Source organism: Scyliorhinus torazame, chromosome 1, assembly GCF_047496885.1.
Source record: "Scyliorhinus torazame isolate Kashiwa2021f chromosome 1, sScyTor2.1, whole genome shotgun sequence".
NCBI lineage: Eukaryota > Metazoa > Chordata > Chondrichthyes > Carcharhiniformes > Scyliorhinidae > Scyliorhinus > Scyliorhinus torazame.
The window spans coordinates 391189107-391204239 of NC_092707.1; the positions used below are offsets into that span (position 1 = coordinate 391189107).

The following is a 15133-nucleotide window of genomic DNA, read 5'->3' on the forward strand; positions in this document are numbered from 1 at the left end:
AGAGGTGCAAGTAACATGGGGTTACACGATTGGGGGGGGGGTTAAGTAGGGTTCTCTTTCAGAGGATCGGTGCAGACTTGATGGGCTGAATGGCCTCCTTCTGCACTCTAAGGAGATCAAATTCCATGCGGTATTTGAGTTGTGGGCTGGACGTTTCTGCTCCTGTTTTCTTTAGGTGGGTTCAGTGACAGGAGCAGAAAATCTCACGAGATGTCCAAATTACATTTCCCACCAACGTAAAAACTTGACTGATCTCCCAAGACTTGAACCTTGTGAGCTGATCTCCTAGGGGAGCTCAGGAGAGTGCATCCCTCAGGGGGTAGGGGGCCACGCCTGGGCAGAGCCAGGGGCAGTGCCGGGTGGGGGCGTTCCTGGTGAACTATTGTGCACTGGGGCAGCCTTTGAAAATGGCGCCCCAATCTTCAAAAAACAACGTTGCCAGAGTGATATAGTGGGACCTCCCCCTTAAAGCTCCTGGGCTACGTCCCAAATGATTCGGCGGAGAAAGTTGGTGCCGACGGCCCCGTTTTTGCTGCCCGTTATTGACTTTTGCTGAGTTAGGGAGAATTCCACCCAGTGTTTTGTCATGAAGAGCAACAAGCCTAGTGAGTTTTGTTGGATTCATTCAAGCAAGTGGCAAGTATCACAATCCCAACTTGTAAATGGTGGAAAGGATTTGGTGAATCACTGCAGAATATGCAGCCTCTGATCTATGCCTGTAGCCACAATATTTATGTGGCTGGTCTCATTGAGTTTCCAGTCAATGGTGACCTTCAGGATGCTGATGGTGGAAGATTCAGCAATGGAAATGCCATTGAATGTTAAGGGAGGTGATTATACAACCTTTGATTGGAGATGATTTTTACCTAGCATTTGTGCCATGTGAATGTCACCTGAACATCGTCCTGGTCTTGCTGCTTGTGAGTTGTGAATGGAACTAGACACTGTGCAGTCATCAGCAAGCATCCCCACTCCTGACCTTCTGATGAAAATGTTGTAGGTGGTTGGACTTTTGTTTTTAAATATTGTACTTACCATATTCTGGTATCTCATGACTTTGATATATTATTCAAATGAAGAACAAATCTTTATTAATATAAGCATGTGCTTATTGGTTTTCACGAATACAGGAGAATGTGATGGATTTTGCCATCAGCAGGAAGTATCTAATTCTGGACTGGTACATCACACATGGCACATGTACAACACAGGTTTCAGACCATATAGTCTTAGATTTAGTCATCTTACAGATCACAAAAACACACATCAGGGGCGGGATTCTCCGCAAACGGCGCGATGTCCGCCGACCGGTGCCAAAAACGGCGCGAATCAGTCCGGCACCGCACTGCCCCAAAGGTGTGGAATTCTCCGGGAAAGGCCTTTGGTGCCCCGCCAGCTGGCGTGGAAATTACTTTGCCGTGCGGCGCATGCGCGGGACGTCAGCGGCCGCTCACAGCATCCCCGCGCATGCACAGTGGAGGGGGTCTCTTCCGCCTCCGTCATAGTGGAGACCATGGCAAAGGCGGAAGGAAAAGAGTGCCCCCACGGCACAGGCCTGCCCACGGATCGGTGGGCCCCGATCGCGGGCCAGGCCACCGTGGGGGCACCCTCCGGGGCCAGATCGCCCCGCGCCCCCCCCAGGACCCCGGAGCCCGCCCGCGTCACCTTGTCCCGCCGGTAAGAGAGGTGGTTTGATTCTCGCCGGTGGGACAGGCATTCCAGCAGCGGGACTTCGGCCCATCGCGGGCCGGAGAATCACCGGGGGGGGGAGGGGGGGGGGGGGGCGCCAACCAGCGCGGCGCGATTCCCACCCCCGCCAAATATCAGGTGCCGGAGAATTCGGCAACCGGCGGGGGCGGGATTCACGCCTGCCCCCGGCGATTCTCCGACCCGGCGTGGGGTCGGAGAATCCCGCTCAAGAAGTCAGAAAACTCCAAACCAAAGAAGAATGTGGTTAAGAAGAATGTGGGCTAGTTACAGCTGACAGTGGGGCTTTGATGCTCCTTCCTATTGTAACTGGATTGTTCATTTTGGGAGATGACAAAATCTGAGACCCCATTAAACGCTCATGATGCATCTATTGGATTTGGCACATTGAAATGGTTTAGATATATTTGTCCCCCAGTGTGTGTGGAAGAGAACAGACGTATGGCGGGATTCTCCACTCCCGCGCCGAAGTGCCCACACCATCGTGAACGCTGTTGAGGTTCACGATGGCGCGAAACGGGCCCTAACCCAACCGATTCAGGCCCTGACAATGGGCTAGGATCGGGGCCGCGTCATCTACACACGCCAGGCCTTGTCGCCGCGTAAAGGCGGCGCCGCATACATGACGCGGCCTGCGCCGCATAACTGGCGTCACCCGCACATGCGTGGTTGCCGTCCTCTCCGAGTCCGCCCCGCAAGAAGATGGCGGACGGATCTTGCGGGGCCACGGAAGGAAGGAGGTCCTCCTTCAGAGAGGACGGCCCGGCGATCAGTGGGCACCATCGCGGGCCATCCCACATTTGAGGTACCCCCCGGTGCAGGATCCCCCCCCCCCCCACAGGCCGCCCCCCCCCCCAGCATTCCCACGCTGTTCCCGACGGCAGCGACCAGGTGTGGACGGCACCAGGGGGAACCCGCCATTTTGGGCTGGCCGCTCGGCCCATCTGGGCCTGAGAATAGCAGGGGTGCCGGCGAATCGCCATTTTGGGTGTCTCGTGCGATTCTCCGGCCTGCGGCCCGTGGAACTCGACGGGGCCGTTCCCGCCGCTTGTGAGAATCGCGGGAGGGCGTTGGACCGGCGTCACGGGAAATTTTGGCGGCCCAGGCGATTCTCCCAACCGGCGCGGGAGTGGTGAATCTCGCCCAAATTCTTTGGAGAAATGCAGAAATATCACTCCTGGGGTTTGGGGGACATCTCACTCATGAGTGACAATAAATCCAAGCTTCAGTTTGTAAAACTTAATGTAATTTAAAATTAAGTCTTAATGAAATTATAAGGAAGCACTGTGGTTGCTGCCCTGTTATCCAACAAAAACACCCCTCCCTTAAAGTGGGGCATCACCAAAAAATAACTAAACCAGAAAACAACAGAAACATTGGATGTATATTATCATCCACGTTCTGTCCACATTGTAGTTCTGGTGGTGCCCACGGTGGTGGAAGGTCTTAAGCGTACCGGCAGACACGATGTGCTCTCTAGCCACAGCCACTTGGGTGGAGGCGAGAGCCAAAGGCAGCCAGAGTGACCACCTCGTGGCCATTTTGAACCTGGATCCATAGGGATCCACAGAAAACCATGGCAACTTTTCTTCACAGCAGGGGCCCACTTGACACCTCCCACTATACGAGTTAAAGTTACCCTATCGCAGAAACTCTCATTCCTGCTCAAACCAGCTTGAAGAATGCTCCAGACGAAGGCACAGCCAAGCACAGTGACTGATGGGCAAGTGGTCCAACCCAGCGTTCAAATTCCTCTGTTGATGAGACTGTTAATCAATACGGCTGGGAAGTGGGAGCAATGAGTGCTATCGGAATTTCAATTTTCTCTGGTCAATCTTACACCCTTCCCTTTTCTATGTTAATGTGCCCCTGCTTAGGGTGCATTTCAGTCAAACCCAGAAATACACTAGGGCCCTTTCAAAGGTTAATAGCTGGCAAATAAATATGCAGGTCTGACTGTGGATTTCAAAATGAAGTGTGACACCACAATTAGTCATGGCACATGCCAACATTCCAATGGTGTTGTGCAATGCATTTTAATCTTATGCTCAACAATGCCGTCAGATTAATAAAACACCATTTAATGAAACAGCGTGCAGAGTAAACTTACCTAAAATAAACTTGCAGATAAAAAGCACTAAATGTGTTATTACCTACTGTGGTTTCCTTCTAATTGCCTGCATAAGCTGTGAGCATGGACATTTTTAAAAATACCTTACGCCGCGCACCCTTGGGAGTAAAGTGTAAAGTTTCCTACAAAACAACTGTGAACAACAGTTCAGCCATGATCTGATTGAACGGTGGCGGAACAGGCTTTGGAGACTTAATGAACTGCGCCCATTCCGACCCATAATTAGAAATTATGCCTATTTGTGCACTCATTTCCACGCTGACCTTTTATCGGCAATATACCATATTCAACTGTGCTGTAAAACTCTGTGATTCAATCGCCATAATTACCGTTGACTACCTTGTCGACTTAGAGTGAATGTGGTCATAATTGCATCATTATTGCTTATTTTAATTGAGGTGGAATTGGTTTAAGGCTCTACTTAGATGCCCTTCAGTTTCACCCAGCCCGACAGATAATGGATATCTAAGTATCACCTTCACATTCTAACATTATATTCAAGTCAACTACATTTTCTTGATAATAATTTGATAACATTCTTCCGACATTCATTAAATGTCTCTGGAAGTCTGAGTCATGCAATGCCTTCAGTCTATTACGAGATGAGAGACATGATTAATTTGATGGAATGTTAAGATAATTATTAAGTGCCCAATCCAATATCCCATTTCCCCCTCTCCAAGGTTAAACAGCATTTAAAAGTCTCTATAGCTTAGGCAGTATGGGGAACAATTTAAATTAAAATGTAAGCCTATGCTAGGAGGCCTTGTCGGGCAGTGGGTAAATAACCCTGCCTCTGGGCCAGAGATGCTCAGGGCACAAGTCCCAGTTCAGGACTTGATGGCTATGGAATGTGTGTTCATTATGTGGCCAAACAAGTTGGCTATCGGTCTGTAAATCCTTCCAATACGCCTGATGGCAGTCGGTAAGAGCAGGAGAGTTTTCTGGTCAGTCATACTGCAGAAGCCACTGTGGTACTTTGCCAAGTGTGATCATGGGCCAATCCAATGGGAGTCCATGGTTTCCAATACGCTCATAGGGTGCAGTAACCGAAGAAGGAGGAATCCCAAGTTTTTAAAATTTGGTCATGGGCGTTGCAGGCTGGGCCAGCATTTATTTCCCATCCCTAATTATCCTTGAGGGGGCAGTTAATAGTCAACCAAGTTAAGGGGAAAAACCCAATCTTGATTCCTGACACAGATAGGAAATCCATTCGTGGATGGAATTTCTTGAGGGCCCATAATTGGAAATTATGCCTATTTGTGCACTCATTTGCTCATGTCTGTGTGTGCGTAAATTACTATTAATCTCATTCACAAATAGTTTCCACTAATTGCGCAAACAAGCAATTGTGAGGAGTTTCCAAAGATTAAGCTGGATATTTTGGGCGCAAGGACACCAGCAGGTACTTTTTGACAGGTCTTGAGTGATTTTTTATAAACCTATCAAGGAACTATTCAAGCTCACTAAATGATACATAGTTTTGCAAAGTCCCTTAAACTCATTGTCATTCATTTGAAGTTGAATTCCACTGGGTGTTGGATTGGCTCTCTGGCACAAAACAATGATTTTCAGATTTTGCCGAGTTACCAATCTTAAATACATTCAGGAAGATTGTTGAAAGCAATTTATTTTAAAAGGCTGCCTGATGACAAATTTAATGTTTGTCAATGTCTGATTGATTTTGAGTGAAAACTCAGAGGGAAAATAACACTCTTCAAAATGATCCATTTGCCGCTTGAATCACTGGTTGCACCCAACCAGCATGGTACGGTAGCAGAGTGGTTAGCACTGTTGCTTCACAGCGCCAGGGTCCCAGGTTGGATTCTGGCTTGGGTAACTGACTGTGTGCAGTCTGCATGTTCTCCTCTGCGTGGGTTTCCTCTGGGTGTTCCGGTTTCCTCCCACTCGGTCCATAGCCATGTGTGCTATGGCGCTTCAAGTGCTCATCTAAATGCTTCTTAAATGTTGTGAGGGTTCCCACCTCTACCACACTTACAGACAGTGAGTTCCAGATTCTCACCACCCTCTGAGTGAAAAATATTTTCCTCAAATCCCCTCTCCCCATTACCTTAAATCTATGCCCCCTGCTTATTGATCCCTGTACGAAGGAGAAAGGTTTCTACCTATCTATCCAATCTATGTCCTTCATAATTTTGTACACCTCAATCAGGTCCCCCTCAGCCTTCTCTGATCTAAGGAGAACAACTCCAGCCGAACCAGCTGCGCTTCATACTTGAAACGATCTAGCTCAGACACCATCCTGGTGAATCTCCTCTGGATTGGATTTGTTTATTGTCACATGTACCGAGGTACAGTGAAAAGTATTTTTCTGCAAGCTTCTCAAACAGATCATTAAGTACAAGAAAAGAAAAGGAAAATACATAATAGGGCAACACATGGTACACAATGTAACTACATAAACACCGGCATCGGGTGAAGCATACAGGGGTGTAGTGTTAATCATGTCAGTCCATAAGAGGGTCGTTTAGGAGTCTGGTAACAGTGGGGAAGAAGCTGTTTTTGAGTCTGTTTGTGCGTGTTCTCAGACTTTTGTATCTTTCTACTGCAATCACATCCTTCCGATAGTGTGGCGACCAGAACTGCACAGAGTACTCTAGCTGTGGGCAAATGGGCATTTTATACAGCTCTATCATAACCTCCCTGCTCTTATATTTAATGCCTCAGTTAATAAAGGCAAGTATCCCCTATCCCTTTTAACCACCTTATCTACCTATCCTGCTGCCTTCAGGGACATATGGACACTCACCCCAGGCCATTGAAAAGCAATGGTTTGATCCTGTGAACAGTGTGAGTCCAAATATTCCTTCCAGTGAGCAGCTCAGCTCATCCATAAGTCACAGCAGTGGCACAGTGGTTAGCACTGTTGCCACACAGCACCAGGGACCCAGATTCAATTCCAGCCTCAGGTGACTGTGTGGCATTTGCATTTTCTCCCCGTGCCTGCGTGGGTTTCCTCCGGGTGCTCCGGTTTCCTCCCACAGTCCAATGATGGGGCGTTTAGGTGGTTTTGCCCTGGTAAAATTGTCCCTTAGTGCTCAAAGGTTAGGTGGGGTGACTGGCTTATGGGCCTTGGTGGGGTGCACCTTTGGAGGGTCAGTGCAGACTCGATGGGCTGAATGGCCTCCTTCTGCACTGTAGGGATTCTATGATTCTACAGGAGCAGGCCATTTGGCCCCTCAAGCCTGCTCCACCATTCAGTAGGATCATGGCTGTTCCGACATTCCTCATGTCCACTTCCCTGCCCTTTCCCTGTAACCCTTGATTCTTTGACCGATCAAGAATCTATCTCAGCCGTAAATATACACAAGCGCTCTGCCCCCACAGCTCTCCATGGCAAGGAATTCCAAAACCTCAGGGAAGAAACTCCTCATCTCAGTCTTAAACTGGCACACACTTTGATGGCATGCCGGCCCGGTGATGTTGTAGGTACCCGAAAGGTATGCCATTCAGCAAGCTCACAGACCCACCAACTATTTTATTCCAGATCCTATTTGAGAGGCATTCACAGGATGCCCCCCCCCCCCCCCCCCCCCCCCAGGTTTATACAAGCTCTGCAACTCCACCTCCCGACTGGATCCCGAATGTGTGCATCCAGCAGGCTCCCTTCTGTTTGTGTTAAATTGTTGGTTAGCCTTGCAGACTGTTGACAACAATCTGCTCCTGTTCCACCGCGTGTGAGAGGGCGCGCGCCCGATGGGCCACTCTCCCGCGCTCGGAGGGGGCGCGCACGTCGCGCGGCGCGTGCCCAGCCGCCTGACGACGCGCCTGTGCACGCCCACAGGAGGCTCACCTTTGCGTCCCATTCACAGATAATGTTGCAACACTGCGGCTGGGAATCCCAGCGCTGGCAACCTTGTATCAGGAAAGTCAGCGAGACCGTTGTTGGGGAGAGGAGGCCGCGTTCTTTGGTTTGTACCCATTCCTGTTTGTTAGCAAGTTTTATAATCTTTGTGTGTGTTTGTATATAGAAAATGCCTCGACTGTTTACGTTTGTGGAAGCGCTAAAACCGAGACACTGACATTGCTGCAGTTCATTCACAGCACGCAGTGTTTACTCCGTGACTCACACTTAGCCACTGAGAGCCGCTCACTGCCCCCACCCCCCCCCCCCCCCCCAGACACAGTGACAGTTGTCACTGGAGGGAAGGAGGGGGATCGCCTCCAGCGCTTCTTGGACGTGACCAGGCGGCGACCGAACATTTCCACCCCCTTCAAGTCTTAGCCCGCCGGTGGCAAGTGTGTGAGTCCCTTGTTTGTGGGTGAGTGGAGCCGGGCAGCGGGGAGGTGCGGTGGGCATTGCCAATGCTGTTGCTGGCAGGGCTGGGTTTCGGATCAGGAGTTCGGATTTCAATCTTCGCCTGCAATCCCCCACCCTATTCTGCCGGCAATGTGCAGAGTGAGTCTCTCAATGGTCATGCTTTAAGCGTTTTGTTTTTCATTGACGTCTTTCGGGGATTGGCGTTTGCTAATGCGAGCTGCCACGGCGCTGAGTGAGTTACAATGTCATCTGTTGCTCACGCAGGTAAACAGATTGAAGCTTTTATTGAAGCCGGCGATTCGGCAAGTTCCAGCAATGTGAACCTGGCGTCGGAGCCCTCAGTGTCTCGCCGCCTGTTGGCCTTTTATTCTGGGGAGGGGAGGAGGCGTGATTCACAGGTTGCGATCAATATTGTTTAAGGTGCCCTAGTTTATCTGAATATTTAAAACCAAACCGCAGTGAAAGATGAAAGGGGTGGAGAGGGATCTGTCTGGGTGTCGAAGGGACGTGTAAATTCCGTTTTGGGAGCTTCCCCCGGGGTTGTTGTTCCATTTCTTTACAGCATCACGTTTACTGACGCGGCCTTCAGTCACTCGGTATGTTGTCAGCAGCCTCTCAGTCTGCCGGGTTGGATGGTTTATAGCTTCGTCTTGTTATTTTGGGAAATGCTGCATTTTATCCGCAGCTGGAAGAATACAACCCACCTTCCAGCGAGTAAATCAGACGCGAGAGGTGAAAAACCCTAGATAAATCTCTTCAAAGAAAAACTTTCCTCACACTACAGAACGATTTGCTCATTAGCAAAGTAATCTCTAGTAACCGAGCGATTACATTTCTATTTTGGACTGTTGATTATTATTTGACAAAAATAGCAGCAGGATGGGGGGGGGGGGGGGGGGGGAGATTTTTCGACTATTTAAACATCTGTCTCTGGGGGAGGGAAACACTAACAAGCAGTCATTGCAACTTGGCTTCGTGCATGCCACGCCCCATCTCTTTCCCCCATTTAAAATGGAAAGACGGATTGACGGTGTTACGCTGAAGGCTGGAGCTGTTGTGCGATGTTTCTCTTCAAGTAACGCCAGTTTCGCGCCTTCGTGAAGCCGTTTTTGAAGCGCTTTTCGCGAGGTTTAGGTGGAGCATTTGGCATTGTGAGCCGAGTTGGCAATTCAAATGGTGGCAATTCAAATGTTCGCTCCGCCTAAGGCTGAAATTTGCGTTCGTTTTCAACATAAACACGTTCGTGGAATGTTTCGTTTACATCTTTAAAAAATAATGTCCGCCCCCTCCCCAGGCCTTTCCAGACAACCACCTAACTGATAGTTTCCCAGAAAAAAAGTGAGGCAGCCAGTATAAAATGTTGCCTCAGGAAAAATAAATTGCAGGATGGTTGGCAAGCTCCCCTGTTCAGTGGTCTGTCGTTAATTTGAGGATAGAGGAATAAAAAAAATTCAAACAACAATATGCATTTATATTTGTGAAAAGTATTGTTCTGTGTACATCCCAGACAGATCGTTCCATACATGAAAAGCATAGGACATGCGATAAATACACAATGTACATATATAGACACAGGCATCAATCGGGTGAAGCATACGGAGTGTGGTACTACTCCGTAGAGAAGACGTGTGGAGAGATCACTCCATCAATAAGGGTCATTCAGGAGTCTGGTAACAGCGGGGAAGATGCTGTTTTTGAACATGGTGGTGGGTGTTCTCAACTTTTGTATCTCCTGCCCGTTGGAAGAGAGAATAACGCAGGTGGGAGGGGTCTTTGATTATGCTGCCTGCTTTCCCAAGGCAGCAGGAGGTGTAGACAAAGTTAATGGATGGGAGGCAGGTTCGAATGATGGACTGGGCTGTGTTTACAACTCTGTAGTTTCTTATATAACATTGGATTGGATTTGTTTATTGTCACGTGTACTGAGGTACAGTGAAAAGTATTTTTCTGCGAGCAGCTCAACAGATCATTAAGTACATGGGAGGAAAAGGGAATAAAAGAAAATACATAATAGGGCAACACAACATATACAATGTAACTACATAAGCACTGGCATCGGATGAAGCATACAGGGTGTACAGTAAATCATAGAAACCTAGAATCTCCTACAGTGTATCAGCATCCCATCGGGCCCACACCAACCCTCTGCAAGAGCACTCTACTTGGGTCCAATCCCCTAGGATTAAATGCCCGGTGAAAGAGGCAGGTTTAAATTGTGCCTTAAAAGAAGAGAGAGGTGGAGAGATTGAGAACTTAGGGCCTAGGCATCTGAAGGTACCGTCATTAATTATGGGGCAAAGGAAATGTGAAATGGACCAGAGGCTAACATTGGAGGAACATTGGAGGAATGCCGAGCTCTGGGAGGGTTGTAGGTCTGGAGGCGGTTACAGAGATGGGGAGCAGTGAAGTATAGGAATCTGAGTGCTAATACCTTGGTCGATGTAAAGGTGGCAGTGGAACAAGTTACCCATGTTTATATTTTTAAATCTTCATGTTTGTAACATGACCAATGCTAGCTGTAGTATAAGCTCTGTGTGCTGCTAACAAGAACATGCCTTGTTGACTTGGGTTGCTGTCAATGAGAACATGGGAGTTAGCAATTTGAGGAAATACAGTGAATGTTACCGAATGTATGGCCCCAATGGTGAAGTTATAAATCTCTTCAACAGAAATGCTGATAAGCACACTTTAATTTCTTATTGCTTGCCGTAGCTTTGTGGCTTGCACTCATCAGGATAAAGGCCAGTTAGTCTTACTTCGGTGGTAGGCAAAGTAATGGAAAGGGTACTGAAGGATAGGATTTCTGAGCATCTGGAAAGACACTGCTTGATTAGGGATAGTCAGCACGGATTTGTGAGGGGTAGGTCTTGCCTTACAAATCTTATTGAATTCTTTGAGGAGGTGACCAAGCATGTGGATGAAGGTAAAGCAGTGGATGTAGTGTACATGGATTTTAGTAAGGCATTTGATAAAGTTCCCCATGGTAGGCTTCTGCACAAAGTAAGGAGGCATGGGATAGTGGGAAATTTGGCCAGTTGGATAACAAACTGGCTAACCGATAGAAGTCAGAGAGTGGTGGTGGATGGCAAATATTCAGCCTGGATCCCAGTTACCAGTGGTGTACCGCAGGGATCAGTTCTGGGTCCTCTGCTGTTTGTGATTTTCATGAATGACTTGGATGAGGGAGTTGAAGGGTGGGTCAGTAAATTTGCAGACGATACGAAGATTGGTGGAGTTGTGGATAGTAAGGAGGGCTGTTGTCGGCTGCAAAGAGACATAGATAGGATGCAGAGCTGGGCTGAGAAGTGGCAGATGGAGTTTAACCCTGAAAAGTGTGAGGTTGTCCATTTTGGAAGGACAAATATGAATGCGGAATACAGGGTTAACGGTAGAGTTCTTGGCATTGTGGAGGAGCAGAGAGACCTTGGGGTCTATGTTCATACATCTTTGAAAGTTGCCACTCAAGTGGATAGAGCTGTGAAGAAGGCCTATGGTGTGCTCGCGTTCATTAACAGAGGGATTGAATTTAAGAGCCATGAGGTAATGATGCAGCTGTACAAAACCTTGGTAAGGCCACATTTGGAGTACTGTGTACAGTTCTGGTCGCCTCATTTTAGGAAGGATGTGGAAGCTCTGGAAAAGGTGCAAAGAAGATTTACCAGGATGTTGCCTGGAATGGAGAGTAGGTCTTACGAGGAAAGGTTGAGGGTGCTAGGCCTTTTCTCATTAGAGCGGAGAAGGATGAGGGGCGACTTGATAGAGGTTTATAAGATGATCAGGGGAATAGATAGAGTAGACAGTCAGAGACTTTTTCCCCAGGTGGAACACACCATTACAAGGGGACATAAATTTAAGGTGAAAGGTGGAAGATATAGGAGGGATATCAGAGGTAGGTTCTTTACCCAAAGAGTAGTGGGGGCATGGAATGCACTGCCTGTGGAAGTAGTTGAGTCGGAAACATTAGGGACCTTCAAGCAGCTGTTGGATAGGTACATGGATTACGGGAAAATGATATAGTGTAGATTTATTTGTTCTTAAGGGCAGCACGGTAGCATTGTGGATAGCACAATTGCTTCACAGATCCATGGTCCCAGGTTCGATTCCAGCTTGGGTCATTGTCTGTGCGGAGTCTGCACGTCCTCCCCGTGTCTGCGTGGGTTTCCTCCGGGTGCTCCGGTTTCCTCCCACAGTCCAAAGATGTGCGGGTTAGGTGAATTGGCCAATGATAAATTGCCCTTAATGTCCAAATTGCCCTTGGTGGTGGGTGGAGGTGTTGAGTTTGGGTAGGGTGCTCTTTCCAAGAGCTGGTGCAGACTCAAGGGGCCGAATGGCCTCCTTCTGCACTGTAAATTCAATGATAATCTATGATTAATCTAGGACAAAGGTTCGGCACAACATCGTGGGCCGAAGGGCCTGTTCTGTGCTGTATTTTCTATGTATTTTCTATGAAATACAGGGGCCGGGATTCTCTGAAATCCTGGCCAAGTGTTGACGCTGGCGTCAAAACCGGCGCGAGCGACCCTGGCGCCAATGGGTCTCCAGGCCCAGGCATTCACCCCTTCTTCGGGGGCTAGTACGGTGGCGGAGTGCTGTGCATTCGAAAGCCGGCGTGCCACGGCCGGCGCGAGTCCGCGCATGTGCGTGGGTTGCCGTCTCCGCGCCGGCCACCGGGGCCCGGCGCGGAGGAACATGGGGGCCCCCCCCTGGAATTAGCCCACCCGGTAGGCCCTGGTCACGGCCTGGCCAACATGGAGGCCCCCCCCCCCCAGAGTCGGAACCCCCGCCCACCCCCCACCAGGATAGCCCCCGCAGCCAGAACTCTGAGGTCCCGCGCGGTGGGACCATATGTAACCCACGCCGGCGGGACTTGGTGGGCAAATGAACCGGTGAGCGCGGAGAATTGCTGGGGGCGGGGGGAGCGCTTTGAATGCCCCCCGACCATCACAGCGCCAACCGCGTGGGTGCGATTGGCGACGATTCTCCGGTTGGCGGCCTGGCGACGGAGCGGCGTGGTGGGATTCTCGCGCCTCCCCGCCCGGCGATTCTCCGACCCGGTGCGGGATCGGAGAATCCCGGCCAAGAATGTCAAATTTCAAATGGTCAGTACATTTGCGGAGGTGGTGGCATAGTGGTATTGTCGCTGGACTAGTAAACCAGAGACCCAGAGTAATGCTCTGGGGACCAGGTTCAAATCCCACCGCTGCGATGGTGAAATTTGAATTCAACAAATACCTGGAATTAAAAGTCCAATGATTACCATGAAACCAATGTCGATTGTTGTTTTAAAAAAAAAACATCTGGTTCACTAATGTCCTTTAAGGAAAGGAATCTGCTATCCTTACCAGGTCTGGCCTACATGTGACTCCAACAGTAATGTGGTTGACTCTTAACTGCCTCCTCAATAAATGCTGGCACAGTCTACGATGCCTATGTCCCATGACAGAATTTTAAAAAGTTTTTAATAGGAAGAAGGTGTGAATTGGTTGGCAAGTCGAGTTTGATAGGCCGAGCTGTTGTCATAGAGAAAGCAGTGAGGAATTAAAGGCTCCTGAGTAATTCAAAAAAGGTGCAAGTCTTGTTTGCAGGGTTATGTTACTTTGTGTATGTTACGTTTAGCTAGCATAAATGCATCACATCGTGAGCTCAACTGATTATCTTAAATTGGTTGTTAGTGTAGCTAGTAGCATACTTAAGCACATGAAGGAAGTGCTGCCCAATCATGGAATCACAGTTATCAGTAGACATTTGTTTTGGGTTTCGCCAGTACAGATTGGTTGAGTACGGTCTCTGCTTTGTCTATTATGAACGACCAAAGTGTAATGAAAGTAGGAATTTCATGTGTATATATATTGTATTATATGTATTTGGTGCAGTAATGGTTAAAAGCCTGGGTTAGTGTATGTCACTATTGCAATAATGTTTTTTAAAATCCTGGTTTAAAAGAAAGATTTAAAAGAAAGAAAGACACTTTGGCTGCAGAATGTGCAATTACGATGTCGTAAAAGTAAGATCATAATTCATTGTCTTCTACTTCTGGTGTCGTTTGACTGATTTATTAAAAGCTCTTTGAGGAAGTAACAAGCAAGGTAGATAAAAGGGAACCTTTAGATGTGGTTGTCATATACACCAGTATATCATGGTGCAGGCACACACACTGATGGACACACAGCAAGACCAATCAGCACACACAACACCGCAGCCAATCACTAGTTAGAGCACACTCACTATAAAGACAGAGGACATCAGTTTTCCTGCTCATTCGGGATGCAGCCTCTCAGAAGGACAGAGCTTACAGCTTACAGCACAGATCTTCACCATGTGCTGAGTGCATAGACTGGTTAGGATAGGCAAGGTCTTCAGTTTAATCTAACATCGTGTTAACCCACAGTGAAAGTATGTTCAACAGTTTCTAGCTTAATAAAATAGTGTTGTTCTATTTTAAGTTGGTAGCCTGTATGTGTTCCACGGATCCAAAGCGCCCAACACATCAGTGGTGTACTTTGATTTCTAAAATATATTTGACACCGTGCCACATCAAAGGATTTTGCAGAAATTAAGAGGTCAAAGTATAAGCAGTAACATAGTAGCATGAATAGAGGATTGATTAAACAGGAAACAGAGCCGTGTCTCATTTTCTGGTTTGGCAAATTGTAACTAATGGAGTGCCACAGGGATCAATGCTGGGACCTGAGAAATGTACAGTCCACGACAATGACTTGGATGAAGGGGCCAAATGGATCATAGCTAAATTTGCCGATGATGCAAAGGCAGTGTGAAAACAACAGAAAAATTCACAAATAGATAGGATAAGCGTGGGGACAAAGATTTGGCAGATGGAGTATAAAATGTGAACTTATAGAAAAGCAGTACATTAATTAAATGGGGAGATGTAACAGAACTCTACAATACAGAGTGATCTGGTTGTCCTGGTACATGAATCACATATGGTTGATGTGCAGGTACAGCAAGTGACTAGGAAAGCAAATGGAATGTTATTTATTGCAAGGGGAATG

At 48.0% G+C, this 15133-nt stretch overlaps 1 protein-coding gene across 3 annotated transcripts in view; it reads left to right on the forward strand.

Annotated features, from left to right (window-relative positions):
• Positions 1–7659: 7659 nt before the first annotated feature.
• The window catches only part of LOC140427589 (FERM domain-containing protein 6-like), a 105533-nt gene continuing 98059 nt past the window's right edge, over positions 7660–15133 (forward strand). For 2 of the 3 annotated variants that reach the window (XM_072513015.1, XM_072513021.1), the window contains exon 1: positions 7660–7770. The gene's annotated coding sequence lies outside the window, so the exon portion shown is untranslated. Of the gene's footprint in view, positions 7771–8008; positions 8122–15133 lie in introns of those variants that run through there. The other variant, XM_072513016.1, reaches the window with a different exon arrangement.